Consider the following 14,458-nt stretch of genomic DNA (forward strand, 5'->3'; position numbering starts at 1 on the left):
CTTATAATAATGGCTGGCGGAAGGATGGTGGTCGGAAAGCCCCACCGCCACACATCCGACAGGCTCAAGGAGCCAGTCGGAGCATCGGAGGCAGCAATAATCCCTACAATGGTGGCGGTGCTTGTCATGCACCGCGTAGAGATTATGATGTCCCTCCCAACCAGCAGGTTCATGGTGGTTTACCCGCCACGAAAAGGATGGTGAAAAGGGACATTGGGCGCCTATAGCGGACCCCCTGTCTCTTGGATGTGGGTGTTGGGGACACCTATGGCGCCCACCTAGATATCCCTGCACCATGTGGCAGGCACTGCATTCTGCCTGCCACGTAGTGCAGGGATATTCTTTTTGTCTATTTTTTGTACTGCGGCGTGTGCTGCAATACAAAAGATAGACAGTGCGACCGCCTTTGAGGCAGTCGCATTGTAATCACACTGATGGGTCAGCTGGCAGCAAGTCGGGTGTCTTGTTGTCCAATAAAGTGGTGGTCAGAAGTAAGTCCACTAGCCATCTTAATAACCCCTCCTTGTTCTTTATGAAGAAACATTGCACCCCAGTTGCTTTGCACTGTAGGAAGTATACTGCTTCTTCTCTAACTGTATTCCCTTCATATAATATTCATAAGCAACTGAAAAGGTGTTCATAAAAAAGGAAGAAAATAAGTCAAACTGCTTACACTGAAACACAAATGTGCTTCTAGAAATATACTATATATGTCTAAAAATCACCTAAACCCAAGCTGAATGAAAACATTTATTATTTTTCAGCTAGAATGTCCACCTTCAGCTCTGACTCTAAGAAACATTTTACTACAGTATTAGTCTTAATACTTTGAATGTGCAGGTATATTTTTCCTGTCTATTTTTTGTACTGCGGCGTGTGCTGCAATACAAAAGATAGACAGTGTGACCGCTTTGGAGGTGGTCGCATTGTAATCACACTGATGGGACAGCTGGCAGCAAGTAGGGCGTCCCGTTGTCCGATAGAGTGGGGGTTAGAAGTAAGTCCACTTGCCATCCTAACCACCCCCCCTTTTACTTTATGAAGAAACATTGCACCCTAGTTGCTTTGCACTGTAGGAAGTATACTGCTTCTTCTGTGACTGTATTCCCCTTCATGTAATATTCATAGACAACTGAAAAAGTGTTCATAAAAAAGGATGAACATAAGTCAAACTGCTTACACTGATACACAAATGTGCTTCTAGAAATATACTATATATGTCTAAATATCACCTAATGCCCATGCTGAATGAAAACATTTATCATTTTTCAGCTAGAATGTCCACCTTCAGCTCTGACTCTAAGAAAAATGTTACTACAGTATTAGTCTTAATACTTTGAATGTCCACCCAAACAACCCAATTTGTACCTTTTTTATTTAATAACTCCTCTTTTTAGGTAGATGTCTACCAGACAGCACCACTGTCCGGTTTGCTAAAGACATCTAGGGGACATAGGGGAAGCTTCCCTGGGAATGCATTCCACCTATTCCTTACCATTGACTTTGTGGTTTGTAACTAATATTTGGTTTCTATTTGCTGGCTTTATTTGTTTTAGATTGTCCAGCTTGAGTTTGTCACTTTCATGGAGCATCCCTTGTTTACTGTATCCTCCCTGAGTACTTGATTGCTGGAAACATGTCTTTCAATCTTGTTTTTATCATGTCACATTTGCTGTGCATTCAAAAACAGAGGTCTAATATCAGCCTCTGTCTTCTTAGGCAGCTTGGTGTTTAACTTTTTTTCCCTGACTTCAAAGTGAGAGGATTTATGTGACAATCATGTTGGGTACCGGGTGTGTGCTGGAGGGAAGCTGTACAAGGCTATTTGTTCTCTCACAACTAAATGTCAATGTCTGTAAATGAACTGTGTATATATTTCAGATTATATCTTAATCAGGAAAGCACAAATGAAGTACATTTCGTGGTAATCCTGAAGTGTGGTAGAAACAAATATCGTAGTATGATAAAACAATTCAATACACTAGTTGATGATATTTCCACACATTATCGTTTGTGTGCTGTATACTTTTATCAGTAAAACTGCCAGTCTGTAATGACAGTGCACTACCACACCCTGCATACACCACTTTACGCCACTGTACTCCACTCTCTGCCACTCTACTTCACTGCTCCGTATCTTCCTCTATGCCACTCCATACCACTTTACTTCCCTCTATTCTATGACATACTACTCCACCCTACTCTACTCCTCTCCTCCACTTTATGCCACTCCACTCTATGTCACTCTATGGCACTCCACTTTATGACACTCTATACCAGTCTACCCTACCACTCCACTCAATGACACTACTCCACTCTGAGCAACTCCATTCTACTCTTTGACAACCTGCTCCACTCCGGGCCACTCTACACCACTTACCTCCACTCTACACAACTCCTGCTTTGCCACTCCATGTTACTTTACTCCAATGTATGTCACTTCACTCTGCTCTATGCCACTCTACTCCATGCCACTCTACTCTTCTCTATGCCCTTCCACTCTACGACACTCTACACCCTCTGCAACACTCCACAACATTCTATGGCACTCTAAGCCACTGAAATGACACTCCATGCCACTCCACAACATTTTGTGCAATGTCAAGCTATGACACTCCACTCCACGCCATGCCACTCTTCTTTATGTCACTAACTTTTAGCCTTGCTGATCAGCAGCCATGCTCTTGAATAGCAAAACACACAAGATGATGGTCGGAATGTTGCACAATGGCAAAACATTCACCCCCAGTCACAGATCTGGGTTTAATCCATTGTTATTTTGCTCACCAAGGCACCCCAGTTCAGACATGGCCATATCCAAATAAGTCTTGACCCTGTACCTCATGGGAACAGTCCAGACCGAACTGCCAAGCCATGTCTTCCTTGGACCAGAACCAAGCATTCTAGGACCGGTTTCCGGCTATCAGCCTTCATCAGCCAGGATAGCTTGACTCCAGTGGCGTAGTGAGCACGGGACCCACGTCTGGGCATACCCTTCCTACATTGGATGAACAGCAAAACACAGAAGATGATGGACTGAATGTTGCACAATGGCACAACTGATTTGCATTTGGCCATGTCTGAACTGGGGTGGCTTGGTGAGCAAAATAACAATGGATTAAACCCAGATCTGTGACTGGGGGTGAATGTTTTGCCATTGTGCAACATTCTGTCCATCATCTTGTGTGTTTTGCTGTTCACCCTATGCGGGAAGGGTGTGCCCAGATGTGGGTCCCATACTCACTACACCACTGGAGTCAAGCTATCCTGGCTGATGATGGCTGATAGCCAGAAACCGGTCCTAGGATGCTTGATTCCGGTCCAGGGAAGACATGGCTTGGCAGTTCGGGCTGGACAGTTCCCATGAGGCACAGGGTCAAGACTGATTTGCATATGGCCATGTCTGAACTGGGGTGGCTTGGTGAGCAAAATAATGATGGATTAAACCCAGATCTGTGACTGGGGGTGAATGTTTTGCCATTGTGCAACATTCCGTCCATCATCTTGTGTATTTTGTTGTTCACTCTATGTGGGAAGAGTATGCCCAGATGTGGGTCCCATGCTCATTATGCCACTGGGGTCAAGCTATCCTGGCTGATGACTGCTGATAGCTAGAAACCGGTCCTAGGATGCTTGATTCCGGTCCAGGGAAGACATGGCTTGGCAGTTCGGGCTGGACTGTTCCCATGAGGCACAGGGTCAAGACTGATTTGCATATGGCCACGTCTGAACTGGGCTGGCTTGGTGAGCAAAATAACGATAAATTAAACCCAGATCTGTGACTGGGGGTGAATGTTTTGCCATTGTGCAACATTACGTCCATCATCTTGTGTGTTTTGATGCTCTTGAATAGGCAGGACCTATTCACTTTGCCAATGCTTGTCATATATATGTTAGAACTCTTCGTTTCAACTCTAAATAAATTATAAACACATACATTTAAACCTTAAAAAGCTGTGGAACAGCAATTGATATTTAATGTTTATAACAATTAGGTAAGTCATCAAGTGTCAACCTGCTTTTCTTTAAACAGTCTATCATTCTGCACAAAGGAAGAATGAACGTCGAATGATCTGCTCAAGACCCAGTAGCTTGTCTGTTGAAGTTTCTGGATCAGGCTGACAGCATTACTTTATTAACATCTGCACAGATACAGCTTGTGGCTCGAGACCACTGATATTGGCAAATACAAAGTCACAGGGCGTTGTATTTCTGCCTCCCAGCACTATGTTTAGCTCCTTTCAAAGCACCCACCTCCTTTAGCCCCATGTTTCAAATGTTGTAATGTGGGACTGGGTAGTGGAAATTTAGACTAATTCCTGGGGTACATGTACAGTGGGGAGAAGAAGAAATCCCTTCTAATACATCAGGTAGACTTCTCTGAGGCCCACACCAGATAATTCCATCCTGGCTGAACTTGTGACCTCTGTCATTTCACTGCTTTTATATAAGAGGCAGAGAAGAAAAATCCCAAGACTTTATTAAGTAAGTATCTTAAGCATTTAAAGCAATCTCACACGCATTTATTTTGTTTACAAAATAAACATAGCCATAAATCAGTGAGCCCTTTCTGATTGTGGTCTATTGAAGCCAGGGGTCGCAGGGGTACTGGCAGGGGTCGCAAAGGGACAAGCCGGGCTAGCAGGTGCTACCCCTGGCGTTCCTTAATTGACATTTATGGGTTCCCTCCACTTGCAGCCATTAGCATTACTGGTGGCCTTTTTGGGGCAACACCTAAAGCTCAGGCTTCAATTCTTTCCAGGTTGGACTACTGCAACATGTTATACCTGAGAACCAACAAGGTGGTGATTAGAAGACTCCAGCTGGCCCACAATGCCACAGCAAGGGTCCTATTTTCTCTTCTGAAGTTTTGCCTGGTCTCTGGCCTAATTCTTAAATTACATTGGCTCCCTGTGGATACGCGTGTTCAATGTATGGGATTGTGCATGACTCACAAGATCTTCTTCTCCCAGGGGACAGCTAGTCTGTCCAAACTGCTACTTTTGTATCTACCCCCTCGGCCCCTGCACTTAGCCAACTTAAATTTGGCCTGTGTTCCCCATGTTAAAAGAGTAAGAGGAGGAGGCTGCTTTTTCTGCGCCAAAGCTCCTGCCCTCTGGAACTCACTTCCCCTATCCATGAGGAGCATCCAGAACCACTGGTCTTTCGGGAAAACCCTAAAGACCTGGTTGGTTTCCGCTTAGTGCTCCTTTGGCCCTTTCTTGTCTGGTCTTCTTTCTGCAGTTTGTTCTTGTTGAGACTAGTGCTAAGACACCTAGGGCAGCCATGCTGTTTACAAATTCCATAACCCATAACATAACCTAACATGCTGCATCAATTCAAGCAGGGCGCATCACAGTGGCACTTCAATAAAATGCCCAGGTCAGTCAGGAGCTTTTGTAGCACCAAGGCCAAAAATCAGCTGTGGGGCTCTTACAGAGAGCCTGGTTCCTTGCCCAGCATTGCAGCTTGACCAAGCTGTGTGACCCAGGGCCATTTTGTTCCCATGCCCACTTTTTGTGATTATCAAATTTGAGAGCATCTTAAAATGATGTCTAATCAGGAAGCCTGTTTTCAATCCTGACTTCCAAACTTAGCCAAACTGTAGGACCATTGACAATTACTTTTCTTCACTGTGCCTCCTTTTCCGTGATTGTCACATTTGAGACAGTCTGGAAAAGAAGGTGGGGTCATTGAGAATTATGGGACTTTACTGCCACTGCCTCACTATCCCTGCCCTATTGGTGCTGGTAGTGATCAAATCGACTGGTGGTGTGACTTGCCAGTGTGGAAATGGCATGCTATGATTACAGTGTCTTACCCTGTAAAAGATGCTGCATGTGCCAACTGCCTCTCCAATAGGACATTACAGGGCATCATCAGAAGTGGGGCCTCGGGAAATTTGCTGCAGCTGCCTCCCGCCCCAACCAAGTATCCTGACAGTCCTGCTGCTGTCACTTGGAGACCTGCCGTTTGAATTGATACTTTTGTGTTCCATGTATTGAGAAGTAGCCATTACATAGTGTGTCATCTTTTTAGGAGCATTCTTGACACAGTGTAAGTAGCTATGCTCTAGGCAGGCACAAATATGCCACCCTCTTCGAAAAAGACTGTGCAACCCCAAACTGCTGAGAACCGCCAGTGACCATCACACTTAAGCATTGCCCCTGTGCCACTGAGTAATGGCCGCCACCATCGCCCCCAGCAAAGAATGGGCGGGCTGAGCCCTGGGAAGTACATTCAGTGGAGTTGGCGCCAGCACACTATGCACTGAACGGTGACGCCATGGGACCTCGCGCTGCTTGTCTTCCCGAGAAGTTTGCAATTAACAGAAACGTGTTCCTTCTCCAGGGAACACAGAATTCAATTGCCTTAATGTACCCCGATGATGGTCTACACCTGTCTCTCTGGGTAGCTCACAAATGAATCATTTTGGTTAATTGATTTAATCAGTTGGAAAGGAACACCATTGGAATTAAAACGAGGTACTCAAGGGGCACCTGTCAATTCATCAGGATTCATTGGAGCAATGTATTTCTCTTCGTCGATGGCTGGACTTGATTTACAATTTAGCCTTTCTGATGCCGCTGTGGATGCATTCTTGCCCGCCAAGCTATTTCAAAGATACGAGCTGGATGATTAGCGCGGGGTTAATGAGCAAACTTTTTATAATTGTTTCACTTTCAGTTTGGGAAATAAGAGAGCAAGGCCTGCCCACACCAGGGACTTCGGTGCAGATGATATTAGACAGTGGAACCGTCAGGGTAATCTTCTTCAAAAGGGCAAATGTGCTTTTCGTGCAAAACAGAGCTGCACAGCAGCCAAAGTCACAGTGCCGTGTTGCATGAACGGAAAGAGAGAGCACAGCAGCACCATATCTATTAAGATATGGTGCCATTTCTCGTCCACCCCTTGCTGATGCACTCTAGGCTGCTTGAGCCAACGCACGCACACTTGCCCCATAGTGGCAGGGTGTGTCCGTGATGTCAAACGTAGGTTTTGTACTGGAAGGGAAACAAACCTTCCAGTGTACAATGCTATGCTTTGACATAGATTGACACATTTTGTCAGGGTTGTCTGACCTCTACAGCTACTAATTATAGGGTTCCCCAGGCTGTCTGAATGAGAAAAGGTTCGGAGAACCGAGCAAGCAGCATTGATGGTACCCAATACTCACCAGAAAGCAGGGGGCACTCAAGCTTTCTTGCCCATCTTGGTAGATACTAATGAGTATCTAAGGCTTTTTTTCAAAAAAGAGTGTATGGGGTGAGCCTGGGTACAGTAAAACGCAATTATAAAAGCATCAATAATGTGGGCATGTCCTGTCGAGGGGGTAGATTTATAGCACTTTTACTATTCACTGATATCTTAAATATCTTTACAGTGCAAACAGTCGATTCAAAAGAAAAACAAAAACAGAATATTAAGTACAATACTCTAATGCAACACAATAGTGGTCAATTTCCCTCCAATCTCACAATGAGAACGGCAATCTTGTATGAGTTGAGTTGAGATAACATTTGTAAAGCGCTACTTTGCCCGTAGGCGTCAAGGCGCTAGGGATGGAAAAGCTGTGAGAGTGGTGAACGAGGTGAGCAGGTTAATAGTAGGACTCCCTAAAGAGCCAAGTCTTCAAAGCCTTTCAGAAGAGAGAGTGGGAGGTAAGTCCCTTGATCTCAGCTGGAAGAGTGTTCCAGATTCTAGGAGCATGGGAGCAAAAAGCTCTATCACCCCATCTGACTGTGTTGCTTTTAGGTACTGACAGAAGATATTTGGTGGCTGAGCAGAGTGCCCTGCCGGGGACATACGATGTCACCAGAGGTCTGATATCTTCCGAACCAAGCCCGTGCAAGGCACGGTGGGTAAGGCACAGGACCTTAAACTCTATTCTGGCCTGGATGGGGAGCCAGTGCAGATCTTTCCTGATTGAAGTGGCTGATGCAAGCCTTGGGGCATCAACAACAAACCGGGCTGCTGCGTTTTGTACTGTTTGTAAGCGTTGTATCTGTAGTTTATTAATTCCAAGGTACAACGCATTACAGTAGTCTAACCTTGAGAAAGTTAGGGCCACGGTAACCAGTTTACGAGCATCGATGGAGAGGTAGTGTACCAACTTCCTCAAGGTTCTAAGGACGCCACAGCAGGTGGAGGTCGTCCTACTGACTTGTTTTTCGAAGGAGAGCTTGGTGTCAAAAATAACACCAAGGTTCCGAGCGGACTGAGAGGGCGTAGGACAGACTCCAAGGGCGGAAGGCCACCAGTCCATTGACCAAATCTCCTCCTTGCCTCCGAAAATCAGCACCTCCGTTTTTTCCCCATTTAGTTTGAGGAAATTCCTCACCATCCAATTTGCAACCGCTTCCATGCAGTTCTTAAAATTTCGGGCTGTGATGTCAACAGTTTGTGAAAGAGAGACCATGATCTGGGTGTCATCAGCGTAGGAAAGAACTTCCAGCCCAAAAGATCTTACAAGTTTGGCAAGAGGTGTGACATAAATGTTAAAGAGCGTGGGGCTCAGGGACGAGCCCTGAGGCACCCCGCAATGCACAGGTTTAGCTGGGGAAAGAAAATCACCCAGCTTGACCCTCTGTGCACGGCCCTCCAGGAAAGATTTCAAAAGGCTAAGTGCCGGTCCGCCCACTCCTATCTCCCTAAGATGTTTAACTAGGATGGAGGGGGACAGGGTGTCAAATGCGGCTGTAAGGTTGAGTAGGACCAGAAGGGTAGTCTGGCCACTGTCGACCTTAGCACGGATGTTGTTAGTGACAACTGTCGGGCAGACTCGGTGCTATGAGCCCTCCGAAAGCCGTGCTGGGAGGGGTCAAGTAGGCTGGAGTTCTCCAAGAAGGCACTCAGATGGTGGTTTAAATGGGCCTCTAGCATTTTAGCGGGAGCTGGGAGTAGTGAGATAGGCCGAAAGTTCTTTAAGATCTTAGAATCAAGCGAGGCCTTTTTTAAAAGGGGCTTAACTATGGCCATTTTCCAGGAGGTCGGAAAGACACCTTCCTGGATTGCCAGGTTGATGACTTCCAGAAAAGCAGGAAGTAGGACATCTCTGCATTCTTTAAAGACCTTCAGAGGGCAGGGGTCGAGGGGGGATCCTGATTTGAGCTTGTCTAAAAGCGAATTAAGCTGCTCTAGGGTGAGCGGGGAGAAGATGTAAAAGTTCCCCTGTGGTAACTCCGTGAGGTCTTCATTCGCAGGATGTAGCACTGGGGGAGCGGCAGGTCCTAGTTCTTGGTTTAGAACTTCCAGGGCTGAATGAATGTCGGTTATCTTTGCATAGAAGAAGGAAGATATCTGCTCGCAAAGCTCCTGGGTTGCTGTTACAGGATCAGGGGATTGCAGAGCCGACAAGGAGTCGGCGATTTTAAACAGTTCCCTAGTGGAGCTGAGGGAAGCAGTCAGGTTGGAAAAGTGTAGTTTCTTTTCTGCAAGAACCGCAATTTTATATTCTTTCTTTGAGTAGGAGTTTATGTTAGTTCTTTTGATCTGGATCGAAATTAAGTCTCCAGAGCCTCTCTTGTCTCCTACATCTCTGCCTTAGTGACCTGAGGGTGTAAGAGTACCAAGGGGCCGAGGGGCGCTTCCTGGCCGAATAGGTTTGCTTAACCGGGGCCAGTTTGTCAACCGCTTTTAGAATGGAATTATGCAGGTCAAGAGCTGCACTATCGATATCATTTACTAGTAATGAACGGTGGCTGGTCATAAAGGGAGCTAATGATTCACAATTTATCCCTCTGAAGTTCCTTTTGGATTCCCACTTACCGGGATCTGCTAGGGGGTGGAAAAGTTAGAGTGTATAAAATCCAAGGGGATGGCCATGTGGTCCGACCAAGAAAGAGGAAGGGGGGTCCCAATCTCTACCCTAGGGTCGTTGGTGAAGACCCCATCCAGGGTATGACCGGCTATATGTGTGGGACCCTCTACTATCTGTTTTAGACCACAGGAGGCTAGTGAGTCCAGCAGGGAGGCGGTGTCTGTGGAGTTATCTATCTCCAAGTGGAAATTAAAATCTCCAAGAATGGTGAGGTTGGGTCTGTCAATATAGGGTTCCACCAGCTTAAGTAGCTTCTGACAGAAGAAAGGCCGGGGCCAGAAGGCCTGTAGATCAGAATCCCAGCGAAGGAGATTGAGGAGGAGGGGCTAAGCGCAAAGTATAGGGCCTGAAAGGAGTCATGTGGTGAAGAAAGGTGCTCGGTTCGACATTTTATATAGGTTCTATGTAAATTACCCAGCCCCCCCCCCTTTGCCGTTCTCTGTCCATTCTTGACAGCGAGTACCCCTCCGGGATGGCATCCAGGAGTTCTGGCCCAGAATGTTCTGCGGCCCAGGTCTCCGTAATGAAGACCCAGTGAGGTTTTCTATCAGAGATGAAATCCCTGAAGGCAAAATTATTTTTAATTAGGGATCTGGTGTTGATGAGGAACCCAGTCTCTCTACTAAGCTGGGGGAGCTTGTAGTTTCCCGGTCTTGAGTGTCTATTTCGGGAGATGTGGAGGAAAGGAGTATCCTCTTTCCCCGTGCATTGGCACTTAAGGGCCTCCGGTAAACCCTCAGGAGGAAACGTGTGGTGACAGGGTTTAAATGAGGGTTTGTAGGATAGCAAGGTCCGTAAGGAATATAAAGGACTACCAGGAACAAGAGGATCTAAATGAGCAGCCTGCCCGGCCCCTGGCGCTTCCTCGGCGCTGACGGGCGCAGACGGGCTAGACTCTGGCGTGACTCTGGCGCTGAGACGGCGCGTCTGCTGATCGCGTCCGCTACGCGGAGCCATGGGCGTCTCTTTTAAGCGCTGTAGACTAGAGCGCAGAAGGTGTAGCCTACCCCCAAGGTGGCCGCTGCTCAATTCCGAGGGCCGAGGTGAGGTCAGAGTGTGTCAGCGCCTGACACGGCTGATCACCGGAGACTCACCATGTAATGTGGGGGAAAGGGCCGACGAGAGTCCTATGCTAAAAGAAAGCTAGTCTAAGTAAGTAGTAAATCACTTACACTGCACAGTTTCAAAATGCCGTTTTTTAAAATATGCAGATTTTGTAGGTATCACAGTGAAAGTTAAAAAGATGTCTGGCGCTCTCAGGAGGTACATACAACACTAGCAACACACAGCACAACCTCCCGGCTTCTGCCTCAGGAGGACACAACACGCAGCAAGGGATCGCGCTTGCCACTGAAGCTCTTTTAAGCGCTGGAGACTAGAGCGCAGAAGGCGTAGCCGTATGAGTTCCAGGCAGGTGTTAGTACACTGTAATAGACTAATTGTAGAATAGTATTAGAACCAACACATCTTATTAGGTACTATACAATGTTTGCAAATACCTCACAGTTGTAAAGCTTCAAATGTACATAGAATTCAAGAGCAGGCAGTCAAAGCAATTTAGCATTTCACCTACAATCTGATTATGTAATGTTCTTAAATGATTACTGTTCATGAACACCTAATAGGTACAACAGTGAACAGCAGACAATCACAATTGTAGAGTCTTCCCCAGCATGGGTACCCGCCAATCACTGTGTCCCACACTGAGCTTAGTATAACACATCTTTATTCTTATGCGCTGATCCAGCGCCAATCAGGGATCGATAATCAATAATAACATTTAACACAGGCCAATACACATTTATCCAAACAACATGTGCAAATCCACTGAGTGACGCTGTTAAGTTTCAAGACTATGAACACTTGAAATCAGTTGTTCATTATACAGGCTTGTATCTATCACTTTAAATAGCTAACAGAGCCTGCATATCAACTTCTTTCCTCTGGTCGATGGACCTAAAGTTGAGAAGTTGATGGTAACAATAAGTACTATATATCTATCTATATTACTAAATAACCACAAACTCAGTGTAAGGTTAATGATGTTTATAACCAAATAATGTAGCAAGTAAGAGCTCAACATGTACAGATTCACAAGTCAAACAATGCATTAATCGCAGAGAGAGTGAGATAAAATGTATCAGTGCAAATAGTGTCAAACTTATATCAAATGAATAAAATGCATATGAAGGAGTGGATAAGCGAAGAGACAATAGTTTCAGAGACAAAATACATTTGCAATGTATTATGCAAAGTACGGATCATTAGCTAATACTAACCTACGGAAATATAGGGGAATACCACCCCCTGGCCACGGGGATATCAGGGGTCCCTTGAGACAGATTCAGGTAACAAAGATTATCAGGAAACTGGATACAGGACAGGAACAGGAAACAGGTATGCCTCAGCAAACCGACAGACAGTGACGATCTCCCTCTAAGCTTCTCTCCAACCTCTACCTAAACTACACCCCCTAGGGCACTTCAATTATACCCTAAAACCTACATGTCCAACCCACACTTTTTGAAACATTTACAGAAATTCGTTCTCTCATTGGCTGATTTGGTGGGGTGTTCTATCACACCACCATAGTCACATTCGTAATTTTCACTGCGTTCATTGTTTAATACATTTTACATTACCTTAACCACTACTCATGAATACACATTGCCTTTAGCAAATAACATGTTGCAAATCACTACACTACCGTTGTTCATCACTTTCACTTCTGCAGATAAAAGTTGGTACATTTCCTCTTGTTTCTCATGGCCATCCTTCCGTTACTTGGCAGACAAACAATATTTCTTGAAGGTTATCAGCCTTTGCCTTTACCATCCTCTTCATAACTCGACTTTCAGTTTATTTATTCTTCATGATTCTCTTTTAACCCACTACAGGCATGCAGAAAGGTAGGCCCATACTCGTCTCACTACAATGAACAGAACACAGACATTATTAATTTCGCAAAAATGTACTTCTCACTGTTTACCACCCACCATTATACTATCCCACATTATAATCCTAGCAAAGCATTAATGTGCAAAAGCAGCATTATTTTTATTTTACTGAAAAACGCAAATGCGGCCTAGTCTGGCACGCATTAGTCTTCGTATTAGTGCACGCTTGAGCAAAGCATTTCCTGTGTTTTCGAGTTTATGCATGGTATTTTCACAGCACACTGTTAGTAAATGCTACTGAGGAATTAATCCGAGCAGGTTTTATTTTCTCAAAACCCTGCTCCATTATGTGTAACTACAAACTAAACATTCTGAACCTGCCTTCATTGCTTTCCGCTCTAACACTTACGTCACAGTTCTATGGAGTCCATCAGGAGCCAAGAGGGTTCCGTCATTGCTGACTCACAAAACACTACATCTCCCCCTCTGTTAAATTAAAAATTTTAAATGTTTTCCAAAATATATATACATATACATGTACAAATAGATCTCTTCAAATAATCTTTTTGTCAGATTAATTGATTGACCATATGTGTTGACGTTGGAGAGGCAACAGCAGTCACTGATGTTTAAGAACCAGTCTCTCTTTCCCCATGTAGATCTGATAAGGGATTTGTTAAATACCAAAAATGAGAAAAGTCTCTGGTAATAGACTTCAAAGGGTGCTGGGCAGTCACCATTGGTCCCTTGGTAGACACTACTTGAAAAGGTTCTGCATCAAATGGAGCATCAGATTTTCTTTTCCACATCTGGTGAGCATTAACTCTATCTTTCTCAAAGACGAAGTTCTATACATGTCGTCTTTTGTCAGGATATACGTTTATCTTTTGATTATGAACAAAATACTTCTCCTGAGTTGCATTCTCATTTTTCGCTCTCTGATTGTTTGGTCCACTGAGGAATCTTGGTCGTCATTGCTCAACCGAACATCAATGTCGCAGGACTTTTACCTGTGGTCGAGTGAGGCGTTGAACAAAAAGTTCTTAGGGTAGAGTTTAATACAGTTTTTTTTATTGAGCTTCTCAAGAGTAACACACTGTACTGCTTTCTTTAGTGTACTCTTAAATCACTCAACAGGTTAGTTGGCCTGTATTCACAGAGGTGTGCTCTTCTGATGCTTTATATTCAGATGCTCTAAGAAATCTTTGAACTGTTGACTGTTAAAAGGCGGTCCATTGTCAGATGTCAATATGGCTGGAACACCCCATGTCGCAAAGATGCCATCTAGTCTCTCAATGACTCAGTCTTGAATGGCAGATGAGAGACCTTCTTTTAATGGAAATTGTGAGTATTCGTTCTCAATCACCATCAAGTAATGTCCATTGTTAAGTGGACCTAGAAAGTCAATGGCTACTCTCTCCATTGCATACTTCGGGAGGTCTGATATGTTTAAGGTGAGTTGAGTAACTTTTATGGAAAGGCAGTTGCATAGATGCCTTTAATTCCTTTTCAACTCGCTCATCAAGATATGGAAAGCAAACTCAGTTTCAGAAAGCGCATTTTGTGGCAATGATTCCATGATGTCCTTTGGGGCCACTTCAATCATTTTCTGGCACATGCTCTCTGTAATTAGGATTCTCAACCCTCACAGTATCACTCCTTCCTGAGCAGTGGACAGTTCATCTTTGACACTTTTGTGTTTTTAATATTCACCACCACTGGTGAGAGGTTGAGGGTGTTG

This window comes from Lissotriton helveticus, chromosome 10, assembly GCF_964261635.1.
Source record: "Lissotriton helveticus chromosome 10, aLisHel1.1, whole genome shotgun sequence".
Lineage (NCBI taxonomy): Eukaryota > Metazoa > Chordata > Amphibia > Caudata > Salamandridae > Lissotriton > Lissotriton helveticus.